Raw genomic sequence first — 16,621 nt, 5'->3', positions numbered from 1 at the left:
AGCCGGGTGAGCTCCACCGGCGCTCTGCAATTGTTCCGTTTCCACTTTTCAGCATTTATTAGAATGTTGAATTTTGTCAAGTATGGTACAACAAATCTCTGGACTCAATTATTTTGTTGACAATGAACTCCTTACAGTTGTCACATGTAATTGGTAGTATTACTAATTGTTAGTTAAAAAAGGACAAAAAAAAAAAGTTAAAAAAGGGCAAAAATAAAAAAGGAGAGAAGACAAAAAGGCTGTTTATGAAAATAAGAGTTGCTGTACCTAGAACTGGTAAACTTTAATTACTCGATACGAGTATGACACCAATAAATAGGTATGTATCGTCGAATTTAATACGATTATTAAATAAGTTGGGTCTGAGTCAATATAATTTTTTTTCGTATAAGGTTATGGTTAAAATTCTTGACCCATTTATCTAATCAATGACATAATTATATTTTCTATTTTAAAATAAATTACAGATTCTTGTCATCAAAACTCAAATATTAGAAATAATTTTCTTTTTTATTTTTATTCTTTAAAAGGATGAATATAGACACAATATTTTATTTATAAAATTTTAAATATATTTAGAGCTTTAATAATGTAAATGTATAAAATATTGGTAGACATGTATATTTTATAATATTGATATATAATATTATTTACATATATATAATTAAAACATCAATAGTGTACGTAATATTTTAGTAGATATGTATATTTTATAATATCGATAAATTATGTATATATGTATGGATGTATATATGCATGTGCATACGTATGTATGACAATGTGTAAATATTTAATGTAATTTTTATTTAATTTATAGATATTAAGTGGGTTATTGGGTAACCCAATTATTTTTTCGTATCGGGTTTGAGTCTCAATATTTTGACACAATTATTAAATGAATTAGGTTTAGGTGGACCTAAATTTGACACGACACGTACACGACCCGATGATCCGTTTTGCTAGCTCTAGCTGTACCATCGTTTCTGGATGCCATGTCGGTTGTCTTATACATGATGCGTACGACAACGATCATATGTCAGCTGTGTGCGATAAGTGACTCACCTGCGAGGCACGTGCAATCACCAACCAACGTCCTCTCAATCAAGAACAAATTACAGCGGTGAAGAAATTTTTACAAGCTACAGAAGAAACCCAACTCCAGCCTCAAAGGCTTTGTATACAGCTCGCAATTGACATGGAAAGATCCCTCACTTACCAGACACATCTTTCCCGCTTCTTGTAACGGCCATAATGCCTTTTGATTCAGCTAATGCACGTGCAACGCACCTGGATTAACTATATTCTCCAAAAATGGCAATAAAGCCTTTTTGCCTGAGTCCTCTATAATTGTTGTGTGTGCTCTTTCTTTGTGATTTCTTTGATTCCGTTTCTGTTTGTTTCAATTGTTAATTTCTTTTGTCCCTTGGTGAATAATCAGAGAGTTTAGTGAGGTCTTGTGGCAACAAGATTGGTCATTTTCTGATCTTGGTTCAAAACTTTTCGTAATAAATAAACATTTTAGCAATTTCTTGTCAAGTAGTAACAAACAATAATAATATTTTGTTATCAAGTTGGTTCGAAGATGAGATTTTGATTTGAAGATTGAGTTTTTTTTTTTTTGGGGGGGGGGGGCAATAAAGTCAAAAAAATTAGACAAATGTACTTTCTCCCATACTTCAATCATATTAACATACAAACTAAGAGCATCTTGACAGTTTTCATCATTAACTAAAGCAATGTAGGCTGCCTCTTCTTCAATGATTGCCAACTTCCTCTATCTGATTCTCAGTTTTTGCTCTGTTCTTAATAATTCTTCTTCCAACTCCTCTGTTCACTCATAGTCCATCGTAACCTTGAAAGTTGACAATCCATATGATTGATCTGATTGAATGAATACAAAAGCAGATCTTGGTATGGTGCCTCACAGGAAGCAGCAATTCTAATTTGTTTTTGGAATTTGATATATACAGCATTCCTGCAGGGTAGAGCTTTAACAGTTTGAAGCTTGTGTGTCAAAAAAATAATTTCCCTGCATCCAAATTGCAGAGGTGTTCGGTATCAACGCCCCGGCATCAACCTGTTTTTGGAGACCACAAATGAATGTCATGCACTAATTCCCCGAATATGTTTGTGGGATTTAAAGGCTTGGGAGCATAAGTGCCGGAGCTTCAAATTCTCCAGGTATTAGAAAGCATACGGAAGCTGTTGAAACCACCGGAAATGTTGAAACAAGAAGGGACTAGGTTCTTTAATTTACAAGCCCCAAAGCTTCAGTATCGAACTAGTCCAGCATGCCCTCAGCATCATAAGCCAAGTTAGGGAGATTGTCCAGCCACAATTTCACAGTCTCACTCGTTAGTTCCTTCTCCACTGCGTCCCTCAGGACAGCCTGAATCATCTTCAAAGTGTTTTCAAACTTCTTCAGCTCAGAATCAACCCCTCCTCAGTTAATCAAATCACGGGAAGCCAGCTTGCCAAAGAAAGCCTGAAAGAAAGCTGAGAGTAAGAGCTCTGCCATGGGAAACCGGATCAAAAGGGAAAGAGAGAGCATGCAGAACAAAAAAAAATTGTTGAATTATGGAAACAATAAGTCCAGAGCCTCAGAGGAATTGATAAGATTGAACACCGTGTGGACTCCGCAAGCTGCAGCTGCCCTACAAAATTAAATAATTCAGTGCCCCTTTTGTGAATGAAAAATGCTTGGTGAAGAGAATTACGAGAAAAAATGAGAGAAATAAAAAAAAAATGGTAGAGAGTGAGTGAGAGGATAGAGAGAGAATAGAATTCTCTCATCTTTCTCTCCCTTCTGTGCGCCTAACACTGCTCTTTGTGAATAAAGTACATAAGACCGGGACCGTAACATTAAAGTGGACCCGCCTAAGTTACCTAGGGATGGCAAAATCCTCCACGGGTTTGGGGCTCCATGGAGCCTCACCCCAAATGGGGAAAATTTTAAAAATTTTTGGGAAATGAGGTGGGGAGTGGGGTAAAAATAATCCCCAAATTCTTAATGGGGTGGGGTTTGGTTTTGTACTCCCCAGCCCACCCCCACCCCCACCCCAATCCCCATTAAATATAAATATGTTTTTAATTCTTGTTTAATAATTTTAATTTTATCAATTATAATGTCAATTAATATTTTTTTTAATTTTTATACAATATAAGCAAGATATGAATGAAAGAAAATCTTATAATATTTTTCAACTCTGAAACATTGTTATATTTTCTTTTCTCTTTTAAGGTGATACACTCTTTAAATATTTTTCACTTTTAATATTATTTTAAGATATTGTTTTAAACTTTTAGATTTTTTTTAAAAATAATTTAAATACTTTATAATATGATGATCATTTTATTTTAAGTCTCTAATTTTTAACTTACTAAAATAATATATTTATATATATATATTATAAAATAGATAAATGAGAAATGAGGTGGGGATAGAGAAATCATTCCCCACATGGAGAATCTCCATCCCCACCCCACTAAATTTATTAAGAAATGAGGTGAGAAATAGAAGCTAAAATTTTTAACGGGGTGGAAAATGGGATAGGCCTCCCCACCCCCACCCCATCCCATTGCCATCCTAAAGTTACCGTTCACGTAACCTGCAGCTACTTTGTCTTTGTCTTTTCTGGCTTCTTGATGTAAAATATCTTTGAACCCCTTACCCTCTATGTTATTTACAATTTATTTGTAAGTATATGAAAATTTCTTCATTATAAAATTTCGTTGAACCCCTTATACTCTGTTTTATTTAACTAGAACCTTTAGAGTATCAAATACGCCCCTATAATTTTTAAACTTCCAAAATACCATCCATTTAATTAAAAAAATATAATAATTATTAAATAGATTATACTTATAATTATATTTTTTAAATGGATGATGATGATGATGATGATTATTATTATTATTATTATTAACAAGAATAAAAGTATTATAAGTAATTAATCTATTAAAAATAATTAATAATAATTTTTTAGTTAAATTGTTAATAATAATAATAATTAAAAATAATAATAATTATTAATTAATTAATTTTTAAATAATAATAATAATCACAATAATTAAAATAAAAAATAATAATTATGATAAAATTTAATTAAGGATTTTATAGTAATTTGTTTAATTCATCCCGATTTTAATTCTAAGACAAAATAAACGCATAAATGGTAATACAGCTCATTCTAATTATGATTAATGCAGTTTAAGTAAATAAATTATTCTGATTCCAATTCCTCATTTCAATCATAACTCATTATTTTTCCAGCTAATTTTGATTCTTTCTTAATGAATGCACTATAAAATTGTGAACATCTCGTATTTTTTTCCCATTTCTTCTTCCCCTCTCGTACTCTCTTTCTCTTTGATGAGTCTAATGGTGACTTCAATTATCGATGAAGGTTGCTGATAAAGAGAAGTTAATGGTGGAGACGGATGGATTCAAAGGGAATTTGCTTTTTATTTTGTTAATCCTTTTATCATGAAAGTATTAATTATTATGAGAATATATTATATAAAAGATGAATGGTAATATTCTTAAAAAACTTTTTATTAATATTAGTGTGCTATGATAACTAATGTGTCATGGTTGTAAACACTCTTTTGACACTTATAAAAAAATAGTAAACGAAAAAGAGTGTAGGGAGATAAATTGAATTTTTATAGTATAGGTAAGAAGAAAGTTTCATAATACTTATGAATAAATTGTAAATAATATAGAGTGATCTAGTTGAATATAGAGTGGTTTACAATTTTATAGTGCATTCACTAAATAGGAATCAAAATTAACTGAAAACATAATGAGTTAAAATTGGAATAGATAGAATCAAAATGAGAAATTAGAATCAAAATAATTTATTTACTTGAACTGGAGGAATCATAATTAGAATGAGTTGTATAAACATTTATGTATTTACTTTGTTTTAGAATCAAAATCGGAATGAGTTAAATTGTAACAAATTACTATAAAATTCTTAATTAATTTTTATCATAATAATTATTTTATATTTTAATTATTTTGATTAATATTATTATTCAAAATTAATTAATAATAATAATTATTAATTTAACTGAAAAATTATTATTAATTATCGTTAATAGATTAATTAATTATAATACTTTTATTCTTGTTAATAATGATAATAATAATAATCTATTTAAAAATTATAATTATATTGATAATTATAATAAAATAATTATTATAATTATAATAATAATACATTTAATAATTATTATATTTTTAAGTAAATAGAGGGTATTTTGGGAATTTAAAAATTATAGGGGCGAATTTGATACTCTAAGGGTTTCAATAAAATAAAATAAAGTGCAAGGGGCTCAACAAAAGTTTACAATACAGAAAATTTTATATACTTATGAATAAATTATTAATAATATAAAGTACAAGGAGGTCAACGATAGTTTACATTAAGAAGCCAGAAAAGTCGAGTAGTGTTACGTGAACTGTAACTCAGGCGGGTCCGCAACAGTATATATAAATAGTGTTACGGTCAGTGCGACTTACTCGCCTACTCTTTGTACATTAGACATGTGTCCATTACTCGTTTGTTTCTTCAAAATCACATAAAATAACTTTTTGTCTCATTATCAACAAAATATTTAATTATAGGCTAATGCTAAGTTACATGCATGTACCTTACACCCCTCTCACATAAATAGTGAATGATGTGGGTCCACTCACTATTCATGTGAGAGGGGTGTAAGGTACATGCATGTAACTTAGAGGGATCCATTATTTTTAATGAAATTACACTTAAGTTGCCACCTTTCTTCTTTATTTATTTTTTCTAATTAATTACCTATCAAAGTACGAGTCTTTTTTTTTTTAACTAAAAGATTCTGAAAAAATCATATATATAGCAAATGCACACCTGTACTTCAACAGTTTAATAGAAACAATTTCAATTTACTAACTTCTATGTATATGAAAAACTGAATTTTTATAAAATAAATAAAAAATAAATACATGAATTTTTGCTACATAACATGACCATTACACTTTAACATTAACAAAACGTAATATTCAACATTTATGTTTCAATTTAGTCCTAATTGATGAGTCATTTATTTATTGTATAATAAAATAATAATTTTATAAATTGTAAAATATATTATCTAATGAACAAGCGACACATAAAATTAAGACTCAAATGTAGGAATGTCAACATTATTGATAAAATACACTTTGAACACTATATTTTATTAAAAAAATTAAGAAGTCTTTCGTTAAACTAATATTATGAACAATTTAACATTACTATATAATTTTTAATTACTCTTAATACTCATTTAAACCACTCACTCAACACACAATTGAACACTAATAATTTTCTTCTCAACATCAAATCTACTTCATCATAAGAAATAAAGAAAATAGATAACTTTAACAAATATTCACCATCAAATAATTATTTCAAGATGTGAACAGATTAGCCTTACCTGACAACATTTTCCTCAACAATATTAAGAAAACCTTCTTTGACGCACAAGTACAATGACAGCAAACCATCAGTTGAGAGTAGCCAGTAGCCACACAACTCATGCATTTTAACAATGGAATCAGTCAGAATCAAGTTCAATTCTATACTTATACTTTGAACAAGACTTAGCGCAGAAGTTTTATCTAAAATCCATGAGCAAAAGAAGTCAGACGACAACAAATTAGAGTTTAGAATCTCTTGGATCGCAGCTGAAACCTCTGGCGCAAAGGACACCGCATAAAATTCTTAACGGAATAGTAGTGAATTGATAACGGCACAAACGTTTGATAGTAAAATGTACTTTTCGGCAAATCATGCTATTGACATGATATGTCAGAATAACTTTAATAGTAAAATGATAATATCCCTTTTAATAATGACTACTAGATTTATAGATTCCTTGTGGATCAACCCCAACTCACTGGATTATATTATAATTAGACACTCTTATACTCAGAAGTAATCAATACTTTTGAGTCGTGTTAATTAAGATACAAAATGTCTCAACAACAGCTTACCTAGATGTATGGAAGGAAAAGAGATCGAAATAATCCTTAATCCATAGATGACTGGTTCATAACAACAGAACTTCCTCGATGATAGCCATCATAACAGGCAATAGTGACTATTGCATTCTAATGCCAAATAACAGAGACAAAAAGATTATAAGAAAACTATGATCATAAGGAGCAACAATAACACAACATTAAATTATATACTCACCACACCAGTAGGAAGTTGGTTAACTTGAAGCGATTTTATGGCGTCCCAGCAAGTAGTGGTTTCTAAGGGTAGTAAAGAACATAGGCTAAAGCATCCTAATTCATATAAAGGAAAAATAATATCATTATATATGACATGCTGAAAATGAGCTTCCAATCACAAAAAAATTGAAACCAAATACAGTATCATATGTCATCGGTAGTTTGTAGCATAGATTCCAATTACTTACTTGCTCATTACAGCTTGAAACGTATTACATGGGGACTAAAAGCAAACCCCATCAAGAAAAAGAAAGAAAAAATTGGTGAGATTGAGTCAATATATAAACATATTTTACCAGAGAAATGTCATAAGCATGACGCACCTGATTATGGTCGGGAAATGGTATAATTGAAGCATAAGCTCCCAATATCAAGGATGGATGAATCTTATAATGCGTGTATGCATTAGAAGTAGCCTCCTCTAGATGAAGCTTTGCATTTACAAGTTCCTGAAACAAATTTGTGTTAATCAAATTTTTAGCAACTTAAAAATTACGTCTCACGATAACAGGTTTTCGACCAACCAATACCATTTTATTCACATTGATTGTCATGCAAATCATTATGGTTTCTTCTTTTTATGGATCAATATATTCTATAAACCCTTTTTTTAGAAAGGTCACACCAACAACCATCTTCGAAAGATTTCTAGAAGATTAACAAGATAAAAGTCATGTAACTACAGAAAAGACAAATCATTAATAAAAAAGAGAGAGAGAACTATTTGGCTAACCTTGTCATAGAAGGCGTCAATATCTTTCTTCTTTTTAAGAAGCCTTTGATTCTGGACAATAAGCAATGGACGACAACAACGACCAAAATCAGTGTATATACACAATTCTTTTGAATGGATATCCCTAGAAACCCCAATTGCAGCATTTATAAAGTCATGTACATGGGTAGACAAACAAAATAGTTCAGAAATGGCATAAATAATACTAAAGAAAGTTTAGAGTACACCAATAGGTTTGCCAACTTTTAATACGGAGGTTTCTTTACGAATAGATGAAATACAAGTATAATGACATTTCTTTTCAAGTGTCTCAAAGCTTGGACCAATGAACCAACATCATGCATGACACCCAGCAACCATTGACAAAAAATTTTGTAGCTTGTAGAAAAAAGTTTGCAGTAGCATCCTAGAATTAAGAGAAAATTGAAATAATGTGAATGAAATATGTATAATTAACGTCTAAATGCCATAAATGAAATATGTATAATTAACGTCTAAGTGCCATAAATTACAAAATGCACCTTGGCTTCTACTATTGGCTCATATTCTAATAACTCATTAATGGGAAATACTAATGAGCCGAGGGTTACATTGACTATCAAAGCAAGATTCTTCACTAGTCCACAGGCCTGGATTAACCAAAACAAATTCTTGTAAGCTACAATCAGAAATAGATATTATAGATATATCCTATAAGCACAATTTTAACTTACTTGTCCTAAAAGTGTTGGAAAGGAACAAATCTTAACCCATTGTGTATTATGTGCCAGCTTAGGTTTTACTTGTGTACCTAGTAAATGAAAACTTCTTTAGAAAAATAAAGTGAAAACAATTAATTATATGCAACAAATTAACAAAATAACAACATGGTGATGCATAAAAGAAAAACAAAACTAAGCATGAATGAATCCTCAATAAAACAAAATCATGCACAACAATAAGTAGTTTACCTTTTTGCCCTGTGGGAGAACACAGTGTTCGCAAATGCGACAAGGTAGAGGCGCATGTCATGTAATTCAACATTTGTGAAAGACCACAATAAATGGATCAAAAATAAAAAAATCTTTGACACTTTTGTTCTTGTAATAAACGCATCTAGCTGGCCCCAATTACCGGTAGCTAAAGAATACTTTATATACCATGGGTAATTGTTTTAGCTAAAATAGCATATTGCAAATTAACATATAGATCCTTATCCAACATTTACAAAATGGATGAACTGCATGAGTGCAAACCAGAAGAAATGAAAAAAGTGATTCAAATCAAACAAAAAGGAAAAAAGAAAGAAAGCAACAAATACTTAGAACCTTCTTCACATAAGCTTTCACATTCCAGTTTAACTTTCTAAAAACTTGCATAAATACCAACAGTAATAAAAAAATTGAAAAAGAAATGCATGATGTCATTTGGCTTATCGTCAATTGACTCATAAAGTCTGCCCACTTTTTACCTATTTGAATGACGTGCACTATAAACCAATTTGCAGAAATATATGTTGAGTGTTAGAAAATGTATATTTATAAAGGAGAAAATCGTAATTTTACACTACAAGTTTTACTAACACCTTTATTTTTATAAATTTAACCTTCTTTTAATTTAATTCCGTGTGTTTTATTTTAATTAAGTATTTTATATATTTTAGGGGCATCGTAGTCATTTCACAATAAACGAGAGATCAGATGGCAAAACGGACATCACTTTTGAACTCAGGACGGTCGAAAACCTTAGGAGGAGCATAAAAAGAAAAATGGCACTGTTCACATGTACGGTACTATTCACGTGTACGGTACTGTATACGTTACTATTCACGGCACTGTTCACATAGATGGACGATGACGTGGCATTGACCGATGATGTGGCATTGACTGATGAGGTGTCACGATCCTGTTGGACTAAAATTCTTATGTACTGTTGATGGTGACGTGGCAGCATATCACTGGACCAAAAATCTCGCGTACGGTATATGCATCACACAGGATTATTTTCAACAAAACCGCATCACTGTTCACCTGGGTCAAACCGTGTTACTGTTCATCCGCGTGGTCAAATCGCATACTGTTGACTGATGATGTGGCGCAATCCTGAGCGTCCAAACTGTTTTTAATCCGATGGCCATGATTTACTTCATGTATCTATAAAAAGGGGCCTCCCCCCCCTAATTTGATATCTCTGAATCCATTTTTGGGATCCATTTTCTGTAATTCTTTCTCCATCTTGTATTTTCTTCGTATTTTAATAAATTCTCATTTTGCCCCTAGTTCAATTATGAGTGGCTAATTTTCTTTCAAGCTTGGGTTGAAGGTGAAATCTCAACATGTGTCATGGGCTTAATTTGGTAAATTTATTTTCTCTTCCCCTCTAGTTTTTATGGATGTTTTGACTTCTCGTTGACAAATAATAATATTCTTGTCTAGTACCGCATTGGTTTCACCGGCCCTCTAGTACAAAGTTATTATTATTTGGCACGATAAGCCCTTAGCACCATATTGATTAGAGCGTGGTTCATGAGATGTGGATTCCCCCCTCATGATTTAATTGGTATTAATACGGATTATTTAACCCATGATGCATGTTGATACGGATCCAGATACCCAAGTACGTCATTTTAATCGAATTCTCTTCAATTTATTCTCGCCATTTCAATTCTAATTTTAGAATTTATTCTCACCATTTTAATTTAAGTTTTAGCATATTCCAAATCATTTCCACCACAAATCCAATCACCCATTTACAAAATTAATTCTACACACAATTAAAATCCACCTCCTCGTGGGATCGACACTTGTCACCATTAGTCTATACTATAATAGATTCGTGCGCTTGCGAGTACATTAAAATTTGCACAACAATATACATAAAGGAGATAGTAAGACTATATGGTGTACCTATTTCTATTATCTTTGATCGAGATACAAGGTTCACCTCAACATTTTAGGAAAAGTTACATAGAGCTATGAGAACAAAATTAAAATTTAGTACAACATTTTACCCTCAAACAAATGGTCTGTTAGAAACAACGATCTAAACACTAGAAGATATATTACAGGGATGCACTATCGACTTTCAAATATCATAGAGCAAATATCTACCTTTGGTTGCATTTGCCTACAATAATAGCTATCAAGCAATAATCGGCATGGCACTCTACGAAACTCTATATAGTAAAAAATGTAGGTCACCTATTCATTGGAATGAAATGGGCGAGCAAAGGTAGCTTGGGCCCGGCCTCATTGTTGTCTCATTTAAGGCGATCGAGAAAATACGTCCAAGAATATAGGCAGCTCAAAGTTAACAGAAAAGTCATGTAGATAAGAGCTTAAGGCCTTCAGAATTTCAAGTTGGTGATAAGGTATTTGTAAAAGGAAATTTAATTTCGAGGTTTATTGGACCATTTGAAATACTTGAATATGTCAAGAACGTTTCGTACCGACTTGCTCTTCTACCATTGTCAAGGATACACAATGTCTTTTCATATCTTCATGTTAAAGAAATATGTTACAAACCCCCTCTCATGTGCTAGATTATAAGGCTTTTCAACTAGGAGAAAACTTAACCTATGGAGAACGTCCAATCCAAGTATTTGATAGAAAGATAAAGGAGATAAAAAGCAAGAAGATTTTTCTAGTTAAAATACTATGACGAAATAGCTCGATGGGGGAGGCAACATGGGAACGTGAAGAAAATACGAAGAATAAGTATCCTGAGCTATTCAATAAATCAATTTCGAGCATAAAATTTTCTTAATGGGGAGGAAATTGTGAGATATAAATTTCTCATTTGAATATAGTAGAATTAATTTTTAGGCTAATAAATCCCCTTACCTATTAAAATAATAATAATAGAAAATATTTATGATAGAAAATTCTAGAGTAATGATGACATAAGCGATGACATAAGTAATTATGCAACAAGATATCTATAAAATATTTATAAATTCTAGAATTTATAAAGATATTTATGGAAGGATAAATCTCAACCATTAATCAAAAGTTATAATGGCAAAATCCTAACCATCCATTAGCTTTAGTAAATCCTAAAAGTACCCCTAGCCCTTTCATTTTCTATATCACTTTAGAAATTCTGTCCTTTTCTATTCTAAGTAATAACATCAAACAATAGAGAAATCCTCAAATTATGAGGGCCTAGAGAAGTCAAGATTAAGAGGTAAGTAACACTTCAACTGTAGTTTACGGATAATGTTCTTTCCATACTTAAATTCATCTTTAATTATTTTTTTATCTTATGATGACTACTATGATGTGATTATTTATTGTTTAATCTTTATATGGTTGGCTATGCCACTTATATTTGATATTTTCTTATTTAATCCTTATATGGTCAGCCATGCCGCCTATATTTTCATATTTTCTCATTTAATTTTTATATGGTTGGCTATGCCTATACTGTGATATTTTTATTTAATTATGATATGGTCCACTCTAGGGATGGCAAAATCCGGGTCCAGGTCCGGGTTTAGCCTTCCCGGTTTCGGACCCGGATGGCAATTTTACATTTCGGATCCGGATATAAACCTGGATTTTTTGGCTCCGGGTCCAGTGCGGGTTCAACTCGAAGAAATTTGAGTTTCCGGATGTCAGGTTTAAAACCCGGATAACTGAATGAACTGAAAAACATAAACCCGTTTCAGGTTATGAAAAATTCCAGAAAGAGTTCAAATCACAAGCACCAATGAATTAAAGGATTATAGATTCTTTACAATCGAGACAACTTGAATATAAATGAATTGAAATGATCATGATTTAAAGATAAAAGTTGACCCACATATGTTAATATCACCTCAGAGCACTATTAATTCCCAAGAAGCATGTATGTTGACGATGTAATCAAGATGAATGGTGACGCGATGAAGACGATGGTGAATCATGGACGGCGACGCGACGAATTAGTGAAGAAGAACGGTGACGAGATGAATTGAATATTGAGGATGATGATGAGCTGTTGATGATGATGCTTGGGAATTACTTGAATATTGACAAGGATGATGACAAATTGACGATGATGAATTTGGGCTTTGTGGCGTGAAGATTGAAGAAGGTGAGAGAAGAGGAGAAACAGGGCTGCTGCGGCTGCAGTTTGTTTTAGGGTTTCTTTTCTTTTCCTTTTTTTTTTTTGCTTTTATACTTAGATTTAATAACTTAAAATTAATTATTTAATAAATTTTAAAATCAAGATAGCCGGGTCTGGGTTTCGGAGATCTGGGTTTACGTAAACCTGGATTCGGACCCGGATATGTCCGGGTTTATAAAATGAATTCCGGATCCGCATTATTTTTATCTCTGGACCTGGTTCAACCTGCACCGGATAATCTGGGTTCATCCGGGTCCGGGCCGGGTCTAGGTTATTTTGCCACCCCTAGTCCACTCTCCCATCTATATTATAATAACATTTTTTATTTAATCTTTATATGGACGGCACTGCTGCCTATACTAAAGATTGTTGTCTTTAGAAAACTTTGTATGGTTGGCTTTGTTATATATCTAGGAAAATTACATGTCATGATATAGGTTGCATTGAACACATGCATTTCATGTTAATATGTTAAGATTACTTTACAAAGAAGACATTTTTAAAAATGAGTCTTGAACAATGGATTGTTGTACTACTGGGGTGGTAAAATTTCCAAGAAGGGCAAGCCCTCAAAGCTAAATAAAGAGTAATCTTTTGGGGACGGCGATATGCAATGCCCAAAGATCAATTATTAATTTAGGCCTAAGGGGATGCTATTTTAAAGAATGAAAATTGCCAACTTTGCCGTGCAATGTACGTAGGGCCCTAACAAAGTTGTTTTATATTTCTATGTTTCTTTTAGAGATTTAATGTTCATAAGCTCATCTATGTGCATAACAATTTATACTTGCATGTTATCTTACTAGGTATTGGCTCATGCAATCCTTACATTGTAGGTAATAATGAGTAGATCAAGCTGACGCCAAGTCCCAACCAAGATGAAATGCATATGGGCATGTCAAACCGTTGGACTGTGATGGGCTTAGTTGTGTTCTTATAAAAAATAAATATCTTAAATTCTCTTACATAATAACGAAGTTTTGAAATATATACTAAGGAATCTCTATGTGTCTCTTATATTTTGTAATGAAGTTTCTGCTTATCATGTAAAATTTTTAATTATCCGTATTTATATTAAAAAAAATTGAGATTTTAAATATTTTAAAATAAATCATCTTATTTTAGTTATAAAAGTGGGGTGTTAAAAGAAAAGAGATACATCTTCATTCTTATGATCACAAGTAAAGTCAACTACCTCAACACAAAAATGAAACAAACCATCCTAAACAAGCCTTCTAAGTAATGAACCAGCAAGGTCCAACCTCTTGTTGCCATAATGATATCTATCATCTTTAACCCACCGGCCAAATGCACAAAGAAGAAGCCGATGTATAATATAGCTGAAGAAAGGATCAATAAGATCTGTAACTACTCTAAAGTAATGACAATGATAATATATAGAAGGATTATAGTTACCCAAAATAATAAGCTTTCTTAGTTCTAGAGAATTCAGTCATAGGAACATGAGGAAGCATTTCCTTTTCAAGGATATCCTTGGCACAACTAAAAGAAGAATGCAAGGAAGATTCCCATTAATACAAACCAAATTAATAATGAATTATAATATTATATTTTTAATTTAAAATACCGTACATATCTTTTTGTATATTTATGAGAGTAGATTTCCAAGTTAATTTTCGAAAAACTTCTGGATTGTACTATCAATTTAAAGTGCAATTATACAGAATCTCATTAAATTATAGATCATAATTTGTATATAGATTGTAAACTTTTTTTAATAAATTATTTAGTATATATCTCTAAATAATATTCAATTATTTTTTTTATTTTCATACAACATAAAAAAGAATTATGATTAGGCGAGCAAAATTACCACCTAAATGAAAACATATTCACACATTTCTATATTTTTTTACATGTGCAAATTTTCAAAATATTATTATTATTTTAAAACATAAATTTTAAATTTTCATCACAAAACAGATCCTCTGGGCGTTTCCTTTATAGCTTCATACATTAAGATCTATAATTTTGAATCAATATTTCACTTTTTTTCACAATTAATGTTCTTAATTTCTTTCTTGTCTTGTTAGAGTTTAATAATTAACATTAACTGTATAACATTTTGAATTGTCACTTAATTTTTTATTATCAGTGTTTTCTTTAATGTTTTATGCTTCCAATGCGGAAGGATTGACGAGGGAAATATTGGCAGAACATCAGATGCAAAAATTAATGTTGGTGTCCTCTCAAGTGGTTGAATCCAAGCGAGGCTGATGAGCAGCCAAGCTTCAGGTGGCTCTCTGTGATTATAAAGATGTTCAAGATCAAGAGTTTTTGGTTTGAGCAAAGAGTTGTCCTTGGATAAAAAAAAAATAAATAACTTTAATTTTGTGGACTAATTTGCTGAATTTAAAACTTGGACATGTGAAACGGCATCGTTTTGCCTATCAATTTGTTTCAAGCTGTCACGTGATGGACGTGTGACTCACTTAATAACCGGCAAGACATGAAGACGTTTTGGCTCAGACTTAAGTCATGCACGTGATTAAGCATGTGAGGGGGAATCAAGATTGTTGCAGGCCGTTATCCACGTGGCAGAAACTGGTGCAATCCGGTTTGTTATCGGCTGTTATACAAAGCTGATTGTTGAGGCAGTTTCAGTGAGGAATTAAGAGCGTTCTAGAGAGATATAAGAGACAGAGAGAAAGAGTCATCCCGTTCCTTGTCATCTATTCTGTAAAAGCTCTATAAATTCAACTTCAATCATCAGTAAAAACTCATTCTGGTAGATTGTGCTTCTTTGCACAATTGAACCACGTAAAATCAGTCTTCTTTTCTGTGTGTTTTGGTTGCCAATTTGGCTTGATACTTGTGTTTCTGGTCTCTAAAATTCGTTTACTAGGTTCTTGTTAATCATTGAGTCATCAAGGTTGGTCATTTGATTCATATGCAACTTGAATTTATCTTGACAAAGATCTTGGGATTTTTTGAGGCAATCAAAACACTACAAATTTCTTATTACTTAAGAAAATCATGGAAAGCATTACTTTTAATAGTTAGAATAAGATATGTGGTAGATTTGCATATGTTTATCTAAATCTAAATTTACGAGATCAAAGTTGGTTGTTTGAAAACTTTTTGACTACCATTGAGAGGTTGAGACAAAAAAATTAAGTACATCAAAGTGTGCGGGAACACTTTTTTTTTTTAATTTTTATAGTACAAAGCAATTATTTTTAAAGACTTTTTAGTGAACTTTTCATGGAATTTGTTCTGTTTTTAGTTATCTTGTGTTGGCTACTGCAACCTAACTGATTTTTATTTGATCATACAAAAGTTAAAAGTTTAAAAAACTTGGGATTATCGTTTAAGTTGTATAATAACATATTAGATTTAAGTTAATAAATTTGACCTTAAATACCGGTAGTGAGATGAATCAACTTGGCTCATTGTTGTGAATAGACACTTAAAACTAGCAATCAAGGAGTTGGGATAAGCTTGCCGACAAATTTCTCTGTTCATTCACTATACTTCAAAAAAAAGGGAAATTTACACAAATAGTCATTAAA

The 16,621-nt window shown here is 31.5% G+C and overlaps 1 pseudogene; it reads right to left on the bottom strand.

The window, feature by feature from the left end:
- Positions 1 to 7,021: 7,021 nt before the first annotated feature.
- LOC112099764 lies at positions 7,022 to 16,574 on the bottom strand (annotated as a pseudogene).
- Between the last annotated feature and the right edge of the window lie 47 nt (positions 16,575 to 16,621).

Source organism: Citrus clementina, unplaced genomic scaffold (genome assembly GCF_000493195.1).
Source record: "Citrus clementina cultivar Clemenules unplaced genomic scaffold, Citrus_clementina_v1.0 scaffold_3, whole genome shotgun sequence".
NCBI lineage: Eukaryota > Viridiplantae > Streptophyta > Magnoliopsida > Sapindales > Rutaceae > Citrus > Citrus x clementina.
Note: the sequence above shows the minus strand (reverse complement) of the source record. Positions and strands in the feature narration are given on the sequence as shown.